This window comes from Danio rerio, chromosome 4 (assembly GCF_049306965.1).
Source record: "Danio rerio strain Tuebingen ecotype United States chromosome 4, GRCz12tu, whole genome shotgun sequence".
Lineage (NCBI taxonomy): Eukaryota > Metazoa > Chordata > Actinopteri > Cypriniformes > Danionidae > Danio > Danio rerio.
The window spans coordinates 36047593-36059641 of record NC_133179.1 but is presented as its reverse complement, the minus strand read 5'-3'; the positions used below and the strand labels follow the sequence as shown (position 1 = coordinate 36059641).

The following is a 12049-nucleotide window of genomic DNA, read 5'->3' as shown; positions in this document are numbered from 1 at the left end:
TGCTGATATGCTCATACTGCTGTCCTAGTGGGGTGTGATTGTTGCAAGGCTGTTACCCAGAGCTGGATGAGTAGCAACACAAAACAGAATTTGCATTGGCCAGGAATCGGACCTGGGTCTCCCGCGTGGCAGGCAAGAGTTCTACCAGTGAACCACCAATGCTGATATGCTCATGCTCCTCTCCTAGTTGGGTGTGATTGCTGCAAGGCTGTTACCCAGAGCTGGAAGAGTAGCAACACAAAACAGGATTTGCATTGGCCGGGAATCGGACCCGGGTCTCCCGCGTGGCAGGCGAGAATTCTACCACTGAACCACCAATGCTGATATGCTCATTCATCTGTCCTAGTGGGGTGTGATTGCTGCAAGGCTGTTACCCAGAGCTGAAAGAGTAGCAACACAAAACAGGAATTGCATTGGCCGGGAATCAGACCCAGGTCTCCCAGATGGGAGGTGAGAATTCTACCACTGAACCACCAATGCTGATATGTTCTAATGGCTGTCCTAGTGATGTGTGATTGCTGCAAGGCTGTTACCCTGAGCTGGAAGAGTAGCAACACAAAACAGGATTTGCATTGGCCGGGAATCGGACCAGGGTCTCCCGCGTGGCAGGCGAGAATTCTACCACTGAACCACCAATGCTGATATGCTCATACATCTGTCCTAGTGGGGTGTGATTGCTGCAAGGCTGTTACCCAGAGCTGGATGAGTAGCAACACAAAATAGGATTTGCATTGGCCGGGAATCGGACCCGGGTCTCCCGCGTGGCAGGCGAGAATTCTACCACTGAACCACCAATGCTGATATGCTCATTCATTGGTCCTAGTGGGGTGTGATTGCTGCAAGGCTGTTACCCAGAGCTGAAAGAGTAGCAACACAAAACAGGAATTGCATTGGCCGGGAATCGGACCCAGGTCTCCCAGATGGGAGGCGAGAATTCTACCACTGAACCACCTATGCTGATATGTTCTAATGGCTGTCCTAGTGATGTGTAATTGCTGCAAGGCTGTTACCCTGAGCTGGAAGATTAGCAACATAAAACAGGAATTGCATTGGCCGGGAATCGAACCCAGCTCTCCCGCGTGGGAGGCGAGAATTCTACCACTGAACCACCAATGCTGATATGCTCATACAGCTCTCCTAGTGGGGTGTGATTGCTGCAAGGCTGTTACCCAGAGCTGGATGAGTAGCAACACAAAACAGGATTTGCATTGGCCGGGAATCGGACCCAGGTCTCCCGCATGGCAGGCGAGAATTCTACCACTGAACCACCAATGCTGATATGCTCATTCATTTGTCCTAGTGGGATGTGATTGCTGCAAGGCTGTTACCCAGAGCTGGAAGATTAGCAACACAAACAGGATTTGCATTGGCCGGGAATCGGACCCAGGTCTCCCGCATGGCAGGCGAGAATTCTACCACTGAACCACCAATGCTGATATGCTCATTCATTTGTCCTAGTGGGATGTGATTGCTGCAAGGCTGTTACCCAGAGCTGGAAGATTAGCAACACAAAACGGGATTTGCATTGGCCAGGAATCGTACTCGGGTCTCCCGCGTGGCAGGCAAGAGTTCTACCAGTGAACCACCAATGCTGATATGCTCATGCTGCTCTCCTAGTTGGGTGTGATTGCTGCAAGGCTGTTACCCAGAGCTGGAAGAGTAGCAACACAAAACAGGATTTGCATTGGCCGGGAATCGGACCCGGGTCTCCCGCGTGGCAGGCGAGAATTCTACCATTGAACCACCAATGCTGATATGCTCATTCATCTGTCCTAGTGGGGTGTGATTGCTGCAAGGCTGTTACCCAGAGCTGAAAGAGTAGCAATACAAAACAGGAATTGCATTGGTCGGGAATCGGACCCAGGTCTCCCAGATGGGAGGCGAGAATTCTACCACTGAACCACCTATGCTGATATGTTCTAATGGCTGTCCTAGTGATGTGTAATTGCTGCAAGGCTGTTACCCTGAGCTGGAAGATTAGCAACATAAAACAGGAATTGCATTGGCCGGGAATCGAACCCAGCTCTCCCGCGTGGGAGGCGAGAATTCTACCACTGAACCACCAATGCTGATATGCTCATACAGCTCTCCTAGTGGGGTGTGATTGCTGCAAGGCTGTTACCCAGAGCTGGATGAGTAGCAACACAAAACAGGATTTGCATTGGCCGGGAATCGGACCCAGGTCTCCCGCATGGCAGGCGAGAATTCTACCACTGAACCACCAATGCTGATATGCTCATTCATTTGTCCTAGTGGGATGTGATTGCTGCAAGGCTGTTACCCAGAGCTGGAAGATTAGCAACACAAAACAGGATTTGCATTGGCCGGGAATCGGACCCAGGTCTCCCGCATGGCAGGCGAGAATTCTACCACTGAACCACCAATGCTGATATGCTCATTCATTTGTCCTAGTGGGATGTGATTGCTGCAAGGCTGTTACCCAGAGCTGGAAGATTAGCAACACAAAACGGGATTTGCATTGGCCAGGAATCGTACTCGGGTCTCCCGCGTGGCAGGCAAGAGTTCTACCAGTGAACCACCAATGCTGATATGCTCATGCTGCTCTCCTAGTTGGGTGTGATTGCTGCAAGGCTGTTACCCAGAGCTGGAAGAGTAGCAACACAAACAGGATTTGCATTGGCCGGGAATCGGACCCAGGTCTCCCGCATGGCAGGCGAGAATTCTACCACTGAACCACCAATGCTGATATGCTCATTCATTTGTCCTAGTGGGATGTGATTGCTGCAAGGCTGTTACCCAGAGCTGGAAGATTAGCAACACAAAACGGGATTTGCATTGGCCAGGAATCGTACTCGGGTCTCCCGCGTGGCAGGCAAGAGTTCTACCAGTGAACCACCAATGCTGATATGCTCATGCTGCTCTCCTAGTTGGGTGTGATTGCTGCAAGGCTGTTACCCAGAGCTGGAAGAGTAGCAACACAAAACAGGATTTGCATTGGCCGGGAATCGGACCCGGGTCTCCCGCGTGGCAGGCGAGAATTCTACCATTGAACCACCAATGCTGATATGCTCATTCATCTGTCCTAGTGGGGTGTGATTGCTGCAAGGCTGTTACCCAGAGCTGAAAGAGTAGCAATACAAAACAGGAATTGCATTGGTCGGGAATCGGACCCAGGTCTCCCAGATGGGAGGCGAGAATTCTACCACTGAACCACCTATGCTGATATGTTCTAATGGCTGTCCTAGTGATGTGTAATTGCTGCAAGGCTGTTACCCTGAGCTGGAAGATTAGCAACATAAAACAGGAATTGCATTGGCCGGGAATCGAACCCAGCTCTCCCGCGTGGGAGGCGAGAATTCTACCACTGAACCACCAATGCTGATATGCTCATACAGCTCTCCTAGTGGGGTGTGATTGCTGCAAGGCTGTTACCCAGAGCTGGATGAGTAGCAACACAAAACAGGATTTGCATTGGCCGGGAATCGGACCCAGGTCTCCCGCATGGCAGGCGAGAATTCTACCACTGAACCACCAATGCTGATATGCTCATTCATTTGTCCTAGTGGGATGTGATTGCTGCAAGGCTGTTACCCAGAGCTGGAAGATTAGCAACACAAAACAGGATTTGCATTGGCCGGGAATCGGACCCAGGTCTCCCGCATGGCAGGCGAGAATTCTACCACTGAACCACCAATGCTGATATGCTCATTCATTTGTCCTAGTGGGATGTGATTGCTGCAAGGCTGTTACCCAGAGCTGGAAGATTAGCAACACAAAACGGGATTTGCATTGGCCAGGAATCGTACTCGGGTCTCCCGCGTGGCAGGCAAGAGTTCTACCAGTGAACCACCATTGCTGATATGCTCATGCTGCTCTCCTAGTTGGGTGTGATTGCTGCAAGGCTGTTACCCAGAGCTGGAAGAGTAGCAACACAAAACAGGATTTGCATTGGCCGGGAATCGGACCCGGGTCTCCCGCGTGGCAGGCGAGAATTCTACCATTGAACCACCAATGCTGATATGCTCATTCATCTGTCCTAGTGGGGTGTGATTGCTGCAAGGCTGTTACCCAGAGCTGAAAGAGTAGCAATACAAAACAGGAATTGCATTGGTCGGGAATCGGACCCAGGTCTCCCAGATGGGAGGCGAGAATTCTACCACTGAACCACCAATGCTGATATGTTCTAATGGCTGTCCTAGTGATGTGTGATTGCTGCAAGGCTGTTACCCAGAGCTGGAAGAGTAGCAACACAAAACAGGAATTGCATTGGCCGGGAATCAGACCCGGGTCTCCCGCGTGGCAGGCGAGAATTTTACCACTGAACCACCAATGCTGATATGCTCATCCTGCTCTCCTAGTTGGGTGTGATTGCTGCAAGGCTGTTACCCAGAGCTGGAAGAGTAACAACACAAAACAGGATTTGCATTGGCCGGGAATCAGACCCGGGTCTCCCGCGTGGCAGGCGAGAATTCTACCACTGAACCATCAATGCTGATATGCTAATTCATCTGTCCTAGTGGGGTGTGATTGCTGCAAGGCTGTTACCCAGAGCTGGAAGATTAGCAACACAAAACAGGATTTGCATTGGCCAGGAATCGCACTCGGGTCTCCCGCGTGGCAGGCAAGAGTTCTACCAGTGAACCACCAATGCTGATATGCGCATGCTGCTCTCCTAGTTGGGTGTGATTGCTGCAAGGCTGTTACCCAGAGCTGGAAGAGTAGCAACACAAAAGAGAAATTGCATTGGCTGAGAATCGGACCCTTGTCTCCCACGTGGCAGGCGAGAATACTACCATTGAACCACCAATGCTCATATGCTCAAACATGTGTCCTAGTGGGGTGTGATTGCTGCAAGGCTGTTACCCCGAGCTGGAAGAGAAGCAGCACAAAACAGGAACTGCGTTGGCCAGAAATCGGACCCAGGTGCCCTGCGTGGGATGCGAGAATTCTACCACTAAACCACCATTGCTGATATGCTAATACTGCTGTCCTAGTGGGGTGTGATTGCTGCAAGGCTGTTATCAGAGCTGGTTGAGTAGCAACACAAAACCGGATTTGTATTGGCTGGGAATCGGACCCGGGTCTCCCACATGGCAGGCGAGAATTCTACCACTGAACCACCAATGCTGATATGCTCGATCATCTGTCCTAGTGGGGTGTGATTGCTGCAAGGCTGTTACCCAGAGCTGGAAGAGTAGCAACACAAAACAGGAATTGCATTGGCCAGGAATCTGACCTGGGTCTCCCGCGTGGCAGGCAAGAATCCTACCACTGAACCATTTAAGCTGATATGCTTACAGTTGTGCCCTAGTGGGGTGTGACTGCTGCAAGGCCGTTACCCAGAGCTGGAAGAGTAGCAACACAAAACAGGAATTGCATTGGCTGGGAATTGGACCCGGGTCTCCAGCGTGGCAGGCAAGAATTCCACCACTGAACCACCAATGCTGATATGCTCATACATCTGTCCTAGTGGGGTGTGATTGCTGCAAGGCTGTTACCCAGAGCTGGAAGACTAGCAACACAAAACAGGAATTGCATTGGCCAGGAATCGAACCCGGCTCTCCCACGAGGGAGGCGAGAATTCTACCACTGAACCACCAATGCTGATATGCTCTTCATGCTGTCCTAGTGGGTTGTGATTGCTGCAAGGCTGTTACCCAGAGCTGGAAGAGTAGCAACACAAAAGAGAAATTGCATTGGCTGGGAATCGGACCCATGTCTCGCACGTGGCAGGCGAGAATACTACCACTGAACCACCAATGCTGATATGCTCATACATCTGTCCTAGTGGGTTGTGATTGCTGCAAGGCTGTTACCCAGAGCTGGAAGAGAAGCAACACAAAACAGGAACTGCGTTGGCCGGGAATTGGACCCAGGTCCCCTGCGTGGGACGTGAGAATTCTACCACTAAACCACCATTGCTGATATGCTCATACTGCTGTCCTAGTGGGGTGTGATTGTTGCAAGGCTGTTACCCAGAGCTGGATGAGTAGCAACACAAAACAGAATTTGCATTGGCCGGGAATCGGACCTGGGTCTCCCACGTGGCAGGCAAGAATTCTACCACTGAACCACCAATGCTGATATGCTCATACATCTGTCCTAGAGGGGTGTGATTGCTGCAAGGCTGTTACCCAGAGCTGGAAGATTAGCTACACAAAACAGGAATTGCATTGGCCGGGAATCGGACCCGGGTCTCCCACGTGGCAGGCGAGAATTCTACCACTGACCCACCAATGTTGATATGCTCATTCATCTGTCCTAGTGGGGTGTGATTGCTGCAAGGCTGTTACCCAGAGCTGGAAAATTAGCAACACAAAACAGGATTTGCATTGGCCAGGAATCGTACTCGGGTCTCCCGCGTGGCAGGCAAGAGTTCTACCAGTGAACCACCAATGCTGATATGCTCATGCTGCTCTCCTAGTTGGGTGTGATTGCTGCAAGGCTGTTACCCAGAGCTGGAAGAGTAGCAACACAAAACAGGATTTGCATTGGCCGGGAATCGGACCCGGGTCTCCCGCGTGGCAGGCGAGAATTCTACCATTGAACCACCAATGCTGATATGCTCATTCATCTGTCCTAGTGGGGTGTGATTGCTGCAAGGCTGTTACCCAGAGCTGAAAGAGTAGCAATACAAAACAGGAATTGCATTGGCCGGGAATCGGACCCAGGTCTCCCAGATGGGAGGCGAGAATTCTACCACTGAACCACCAATGCTGATATGTTCTAATGGCTGTCCTAGTGATGTGTGATTGCTGCAAGGCTGTTACCCAGAGCTGGAAGAGTAGCAACACAAAACAGGAATTGCATTGGCCGGGAATCGGACCCGGGTCTCCCGCGTGGCAGGCGAGAATTTTACCACTGAACCACCAATGCTGATATGCTCATACATCTGTCCTAGTGGGGTGTGATTGCTGCAAGGCTGTTACCCAGAGCTGGAAGATTAGCAACACAAAACAGGATTTGCATTGGCCAGGCATCGTACTCGGGTCTCCCGCGTGGCAGGCAAGAGTTCTACCAGTGAACCACCAATGCTGATATGCGCATGCTGCTCTCCTAGTTGGGTGTGATTGCTGCAAGGCTGTTACCCAGAGCTGGAAGAGTAGCAACACAAAAGAGAAATTGCATTGGCTGAGAATCGGACCCTTGTCTCCCACGTGGCAGGCGAGAATACTACCACTGAACCACCAATGCTCAAATGCTCAAACATGTGTCCTAGTGGGGTGTGATTGCTGCAAGGCTGTTACCCCGAGCTGGAAGAGAAGCAGCACAAAACAGGAACTGCGTTGGCCAGGAATCGGACCCAGGTCCCCTGCGTGGGATGTGAGAATTCTACCACTAAACCACCATTGCTGATATGCTAATACTGCTGTCCTAGTGGGGTGTGATTGCTGCAAGGCTGTTATCAGAGCTGGTTGAGTAGCAACACAAAACCGGATTTGTATTGGCTGGGAATCGGACCCGGGTCTCCCACATGGCAGGCGTGAATTCTACCACTGAACCACCAATGCTGATATGCTCGATCATCTGTCCTAGTGGAGTGTGATTGCTGCAAGGCTGTTACCCAGAGCTGGAAGAGTAGCAACACAAAACAGGAATTGCATTGGCCAGGAATCTGACCTGGGTCTCCCGCATGGCAGGCAAGAATTCCACCACTGAACCACCAATGCTGATATGCTCATACATCTGTCCTAGTGGGGTGTGATTGCTGCAAGGCTGTTACCCAGAGCTGGAAGACTAGCAACACAAAACAGGAATTGCATTGGCCAGGAATTGAACCCGGCTCTCCCACGAGGGAGGCGAGAATTCTACCACTGAACCACCAATGCTGATATGCTCTTCATGCTGTGCTAGTGGGTTGTGATTGCTGCAAGGCTGTTACCCAGAGCTGGAAGAGTAGCAACACAAAAGAGAAATTGCATTGGCTGGGAATCGGACCCATGTCTCGCACGTGGCAGGCGAGAATACTACCACTGAACCACCAATGCTGATATGCTCATACATCTGTCCTAGTGGGTTGTGATTGCTGCAAGGCTGTTACCCAGAGCTGGAAGAGAAGCAACACAAAACAGGGACTGCGTTGGCCGGGAATCGGACCCAGGTCCCCTGCGTGGGACTTGAGAATTCTACCACTAAACCACCATTGCTGATATGCTCATACTGCTGTCCTAGTGGGGTGTGATTGTTGCAAGGCTGTTACCCAGAGCTGGAAGAGTAGCAACACAAAACAGGCTTTGCATTGGCCGGGAATCGGACCCGGGTCTCCCGCATGGCAGGTGAGAATTCTACAACTGAACCACCAATGCTGATATGCTCATACATCTGTCCTAGTGGGGTGTGATTGCTGCAAGGCTGTTACCCAGAGCTGGAAGATTAGCAACACAAAGCAGGAATTGCATTGGCTGGGAATCGGACCCGGTTCTACCGCGTGGGAGGCGAGAATTTTACCACTGAACCACCAATGCTGATATGCTCATACTGCTGTCCTACTGGGGTGTGATTGCTGCAAGGCTGTTACCCAGAGCTGGATGAGTAGCAACACAAAATAGGATTTGCATTGGCTGGGAATCGGACCCGGGTCTCCCGCGTGGCAGGCAAGAATTCTACCACTGAACCACCAATGCTGATATGCTCGTTCATCGGTCCTAGTGGGGTGTGATTGCTGCAAGGCTGTTACCCAGAGCTGGAAGAGTAGCAACACAAAATAGGAATTGCATTGGCCGGCAATCAGACCCGGGTCTCCCGCGTGGCAGGCGAGAATTCTACCACTGAACCACCAATGCTGATATGCTCATTCGTCTGTCCTAGTGGGGTGTGATTGCTGCAAGGCTGTTACCCAGAGCTGAAAGAGTAGCAACACAAAAGAGTAATTGCATTGGCTGGGAATCGGACCCATGTCTCGCATGTGGCAGGCGAGAATACTACCACTGAACCACCAATGCTGATATGCTCATTCATCTGTCCTAGTGGGTTGTGATTGCTGCAAGGCTGTTACCCAGAGCTGGAAGAGAAGCAACACAAAACAGGAACTGCGTTGGCCAGGAATCGGACCCAGGTCCCCTGCGTGGGACGTGAGAATTCTACCACTAAACCACCATTGCTGATATGCTCCTACTGCTGTCCTAGTGGGGTGTGATTGTTGCAAGGCTGTTACCCAGAGCTGGATGAGTAGCAACACAAAACAGAATTTGCATTGGCCGGGAATCGGACCTGGGTCTCCCGCGTGGCAGGCAAGAATTCTACCACTGAACCACCAATGCTGATATGCTCAAACATCTGTCCTAGAGGGGTGTGATTGCTGCAAGGCTGTTACCCAGAGCTGGAAGATTAGCTACACAAAACAGGGATTGCATTGGCCGGGAATCGGACCCGGGTCTCCCGCGTGGCAGGCGAGAATTCTACCAATGACCCACCAATGTTGATATGCTCAATTGTCTGTCCTAGTGGGGTCTGATTGCTGCAAAGCTGTTACCCAGAGCTGGAAGATTAGCAACACAAAACAGGAATTGCATTGGCCGGGAACAGAACCCGGCTCTCCCGCGTGGGAGGCGAGAATTCTACCACTGAACCACCAATGCTGATATGCTCATGCTGCTCTCCTAGTGGGGTGTGATTGCTGCAAGGCTGTTACCCAGATCTGGATGAGTAGCAACACAAAACAGGATTTGCATTGGCCGGGAATCGGACCCAGGTCTCCCGCATGGCAGGCGAGAATTTTACCACTGAACCACCAATGCTGATATGCTCATTCATCTGTCCTAGTGGGGTGTGATTGCTGCAAGGCTGTTACCCAGAGCTGGAAAATTAGCAACACAAAACAGGATTTGCATTGGCCAGGAATCGTACTCGGGTCTACCGCGTGGCAGGCAAGAGTTCTACCAATGAACCACCAATGCTGATATGCTCATGCTCCTCTCCTAGTTGGGTGTGATTGCTGCAAGGCTGTTACCCAGAGCTGGAAGAGTAGCAACACAAAACAGGATTTGCATTGGCCGGGAATCGGACCCGGGTCTCCCGCGTGGCAGGCGAGAATTCTAACACTGAACCACCAATGCTGATATGCTCATTCATCTGTCCTAGTGGGGTGTGATTGCTGCAAGGCTGTTACCCAGAGCTGGATGAGTAGCAACACAAAATAGGATTTGCATTGGCCGGGAATCAGACCCAGGTCTCCCAGATGGGAGGTGAGAATTCTACCACTGAACCACCAATGCTGATATGTTCTAATGGCTGTCCTAGTGATGTGTGATTGCTGCAAGGCTGTTACCTGAGCTGGAAGAGTAGCAACACAAAACAGGATTTGCATTGGCCGGGAATCGGACCCGGGTCTCCCGCGTGGCAGGCGAGAATTCTACCACTGAACCACCAATGCTGATATGCTCATACATCTGTCCTAGTGGGGTGTGATTGCTGCAAGGCTGTTACCCAGAGCTGGATGAGTAGCAACACAAAATAGGATTTGCATTGGCCGGGAATCGGACCCGGGTCTCCCGCGTGGCAGGCGAGAATTCTACCACTGAACCACCTATGCTGACATGCTCATTCATTGGTCCTAGTGGGGTGTGATTGCTGCAAGGCTGTTACCCAGAGCTGAAAGAGTAGCAACACAAAACAGTAATTGCATTGGCCGGGAATCGGACCCAGGTCTCCCAGATGGGAGGCGAGAATTCTACCACTGAACCACCAATGCTGATATGCTCATCACGCTGTCCTAGTGGGTTGTGATTGCTGCAACGCTGTTACCCAGAGCTGGAAGAGTAGCAACACAAAAGAGAAATTGCATTGGCTGGCAATCGGACCCATGTCTCCCACGTGGCAGGCGAGAATACTACCACTGAACCACCAATGCTGATATGCTCAATTGTCTGTCCTAGTGGGGTGTGATTGCTGCAAGGCTGTTACCCAGAGCTGGATGAGTAGCAACACAAAACAGAATTTGCATTGGCCGGGAATCGGACCTGGGTCTCCTGCGTGGCAGGCAAGAATTCTACCACTGAACCACCAATGCTGATAAGCTCATACATCTGTCCTAGAGGGGTGTGATTGCTGCAAGGCTGTTACCCAGAGCTGGAAGATTGGCTACACAAAACAGGATTTGCATTGGCCGGGAATCGGACCCGGGTCTCCCGCGTGACAGGCGAGAATTCTACCACTGACCCACCAATGTTGATATGCTCAATTGTCTGTCCTAGTGGGGTCTGATTGCTTCAAATCTGTTACCCAGAGCTGGAAGATTAGCAACACAAAACAGGAATTGCATTGGCCGGGAATCAAACCCGGCTCTCCCGCGTGGGAGGCGAGAATTCTACCACTGAACCACCAATGCTGATATGCTTATACTGCTCTCCTAGTGGGGTGTGATTGCTGCAAGGCTGTTACCCAGAGCTGGATGAGAAGCAACACAAAACAGGATTTGTATTGGCCGGGAATCGGACCCAGGTCTCCCGCATGGCAGGCAAGAATTTTACCACTGAACCACCAATGCTGATATGCTCATTCATCTGTCCTAGTGGGGTGTGATTGCTGCAAGGCTGTTACCCAGAGCTGGAAGAGTAGCAACACCAAACAGGATTTGCATTGGCCAGGAATCATACTCGGGTCTCCCGCGTGGCAGGCAAGAGTTCTACCAGTGAACCACCAATGCTGATATACTCATGCTGCTCTCCTAGTTGGGTGTGATTGCTGCAAGGCTGTTACCCAGAGCTGGAAGAGTAGCAACACAAAACAGGATTTGCATTGGCCGGGAATCGGACCCGGGTCTCCCGCGTGGCAGGCGAGAATTCTACCATTGAACCACCAATGCTGATATGCTCATTCATCTGTCCTAGTGGGGTGTGATTGCTGCAAGGCTGTTACCCAGAGCTGAAAGAGTAGCAACACAAAACAGGAATTGCATTGGCCAGGAATCGGACCCAGGTCTCCCAGATGGGAGGTGAGAATTCTACCACTGAACCACCAATGCTGATATGTTCTAATGCCTGTCCTAGTGGGTTGCAATTGCTGCAAGGCTGCTACCCAGAGCTGGAAGAGTAGCAACACAAAACAGGATTTGCATTGGCCGGGAATCGGACCTGGGTCTCCCACGTGG

General features: G+C 51.4%; 2 protein-coding genes and 26 non-coding genes across 28 annotated transcripts in view; 1 reads left to right on the top strand and 27 right to left on the bottom strand.

Annotated features, from left to right (window-relative positions):
• The window catches only part of zgc:173607, a 791925-nt gene that overhangs the window by 412427 nt on the left and 367449 nt on the right, over positions 1-12049 (top strand). The window lies entirely within an intron of this gene.
• LOC110439586 (uncharacterized) overlaps positions 1-12049 on the bottom strand; it is a 296328-nt gene that overhangs the window by 160309 nt on the left and 123970 nt on the right. The window lies entirely within an intron of this gene.
• On the bottom strand, positions 251-321 carry trnag-gcc (transfer RNA glycine (anticodon GCC)). Its single transcript has one exon. It is a non-coding gene; the product is annotated as a tRNA-Gly (tRNA).
• Positions 728-798, bottom strand: trnag-gcc (transfer RNA glycine (anticodon GCC)). The gene has a single exon. It is a non-coding gene; the product is annotated as a tRNA-Gly (tRNA).
• Positions 1046-1116, bottom strand: trnag-ccc (transfer RNA glycine (anticodon CCC)). The gene has a single exon. It is a non-coding gene; the product is annotated as a tRNA-Gly (tRNA).
• On the bottom strand, positions 1205-1275 carry trnag-gcc (transfer RNA glycine (anticodon GCC)). The gene has a single exon. It is a non-coding gene; the product is annotated as a tRNA-Gly (tRNA).
• On the bottom strand, positions 1363-1433 carry trnag-gcc (transfer RNA glycine (anticodon GCC)). Its single transcript has one exon. It is a non-coding gene; the product is annotated as a tRNA-Gly (tRNA).
• On the bottom strand, positions 1681-1751 carry trnag-gcc (transfer RNA glycine (anticodon GCC)). Its single transcript has one exon. It is a non-coding gene; the product is annotated as a tRNA-Gly (tRNA).
• Positions 1999-2069, bottom strand: trnag-ccc (transfer RNA glycine (anticodon CCC)). The gene has a single exon. It is a non-coding gene; the product is annotated as a tRNA-Gly (tRNA).
• On the bottom strand, positions 2158-2228 carry trnag-gcc (transfer RNA glycine (anticodon GCC)). Its single transcript has one exon. It is a non-coding gene; the product is annotated as a tRNA-Gly (tRNA).
• On the bottom strand, positions 2317-2387 carry trnag-gcc (transfer RNA glycine (anticodon GCC)). Its single transcript has one exon. It is a non-coding gene; the product is annotated as a tRNA-Gly (tRNA).
• trnag-gcc (transfer RNA glycine (anticodon GCC)) lies at positions 2634-2704 on the bottom strand. The gene has a single exon. It is a non-coding gene; the product is annotated as a tRNA-Gly (tRNA).
• On the bottom strand, positions 2952-3022 carry trnag-gcc (transfer RNA glycine (anticodon GCC)). Its single transcript has one exon. It is a non-coding gene; the product is annotated as a tRNA-Gly (tRNA).
• trnag-ccc (transfer RNA glycine (anticodon CCC)) lies at positions 3270-3340 on the bottom strand. Its single transcript has one exon. It is a non-coding gene; the product is annotated as a tRNA-Gly (tRNA).
• On the bottom strand, positions 3429-3499 carry trnag-gcc (transfer RNA glycine (anticodon GCC)). Its single transcript has one exon. It is a non-coding gene; the product is annotated as a tRNA-Gly (tRNA).
• Positions 3588-3658, bottom strand: trnag-gcc (transfer RNA glycine (anticodon GCC)). The gene has a single exon. It is a non-coding gene; the product is annotated as a tRNA-Gly (tRNA).
• On the bottom strand, positions 3906-3976 carry trnag-gcc (transfer RNA glycine (anticodon GCC)). Its single transcript has one exon. It is a non-coding gene; the product is annotated as a tRNA-Gly (tRNA).
• On the bottom strand, positions 5495-5565 carry trnag-ccc (transfer RNA glycine (anticodon CCC)). Its single transcript has one exon. It is a non-coding gene; the product is annotated as a tRNA-Gly (tRNA).
• On the bottom strand, positions 6449-6519 carry trnag-gcc (transfer RNA glycine (anticodon GCC)). The gene has a single exon. It is a non-coding gene; the product is annotated as a tRNA-Gly (tRNA).
• On the bottom strand, positions 6767-6837 carry trnag-gcc (transfer RNA glycine (anticodon GCC)). Its single transcript has one exon. It is a non-coding gene; the product is annotated as a tRNA-Gly (tRNA).
• Positions 7720-7790, bottom strand: trnag-ccc (transfer RNA glycine (anticodon CCC)). Its single transcript has one exon. It is a non-coding gene; the product is annotated as a tRNA-Gly (tRNA).
• Positions 9469-9539, bottom strand: trnag-ccc (transfer RNA glycine (anticodon CCC)). Its single transcript has one exon. It is a non-coding gene; the product is annotated as a tRNA-Gly (tRNA).
• Positions 9628-9698, bottom strand: trnag-gcc (transfer RNA glycine (anticodon GCC)). Its single transcript has one exon. It is a non-coding gene; the product is annotated as a tRNA-Gly (tRNA).
• On the bottom strand, positions 10263-10333 carry trnag-gcc (transfer RNA glycine (anticodon GCC)). The gene has a single exon. It is a non-coding gene; the product is annotated as a tRNA-Gly (tRNA).
• On the bottom strand, positions 10899-10969 carry trnag-gcc (transfer RNA glycine (anticodon GCC)). The gene has a single exon. It is a non-coding gene; the product is annotated as a tRNA-Gly (tRNA).
• Positions 11058-11128, bottom strand: trnad-guc (transfer RNA aspartic acid (anticodon GUC)). Its single transcript has one exon. It is a non-coding gene; the product is annotated as a tRNA-Asp (tRNA).
• trnag-ccc (transfer RNA glycine (anticodon CCC)) lies at positions 11217-11287 on the bottom strand. Its single transcript has one exon. It is a non-coding gene; the product is annotated as a tRNA-Gly (tRNA).
• On the bottom strand, positions 11694-11764 carry trnag-gcc (transfer RNA glycine (anticodon GCC)). Its single transcript has one exon. It is a non-coding gene; the product is annotated as a tRNA-Gly (tRNA).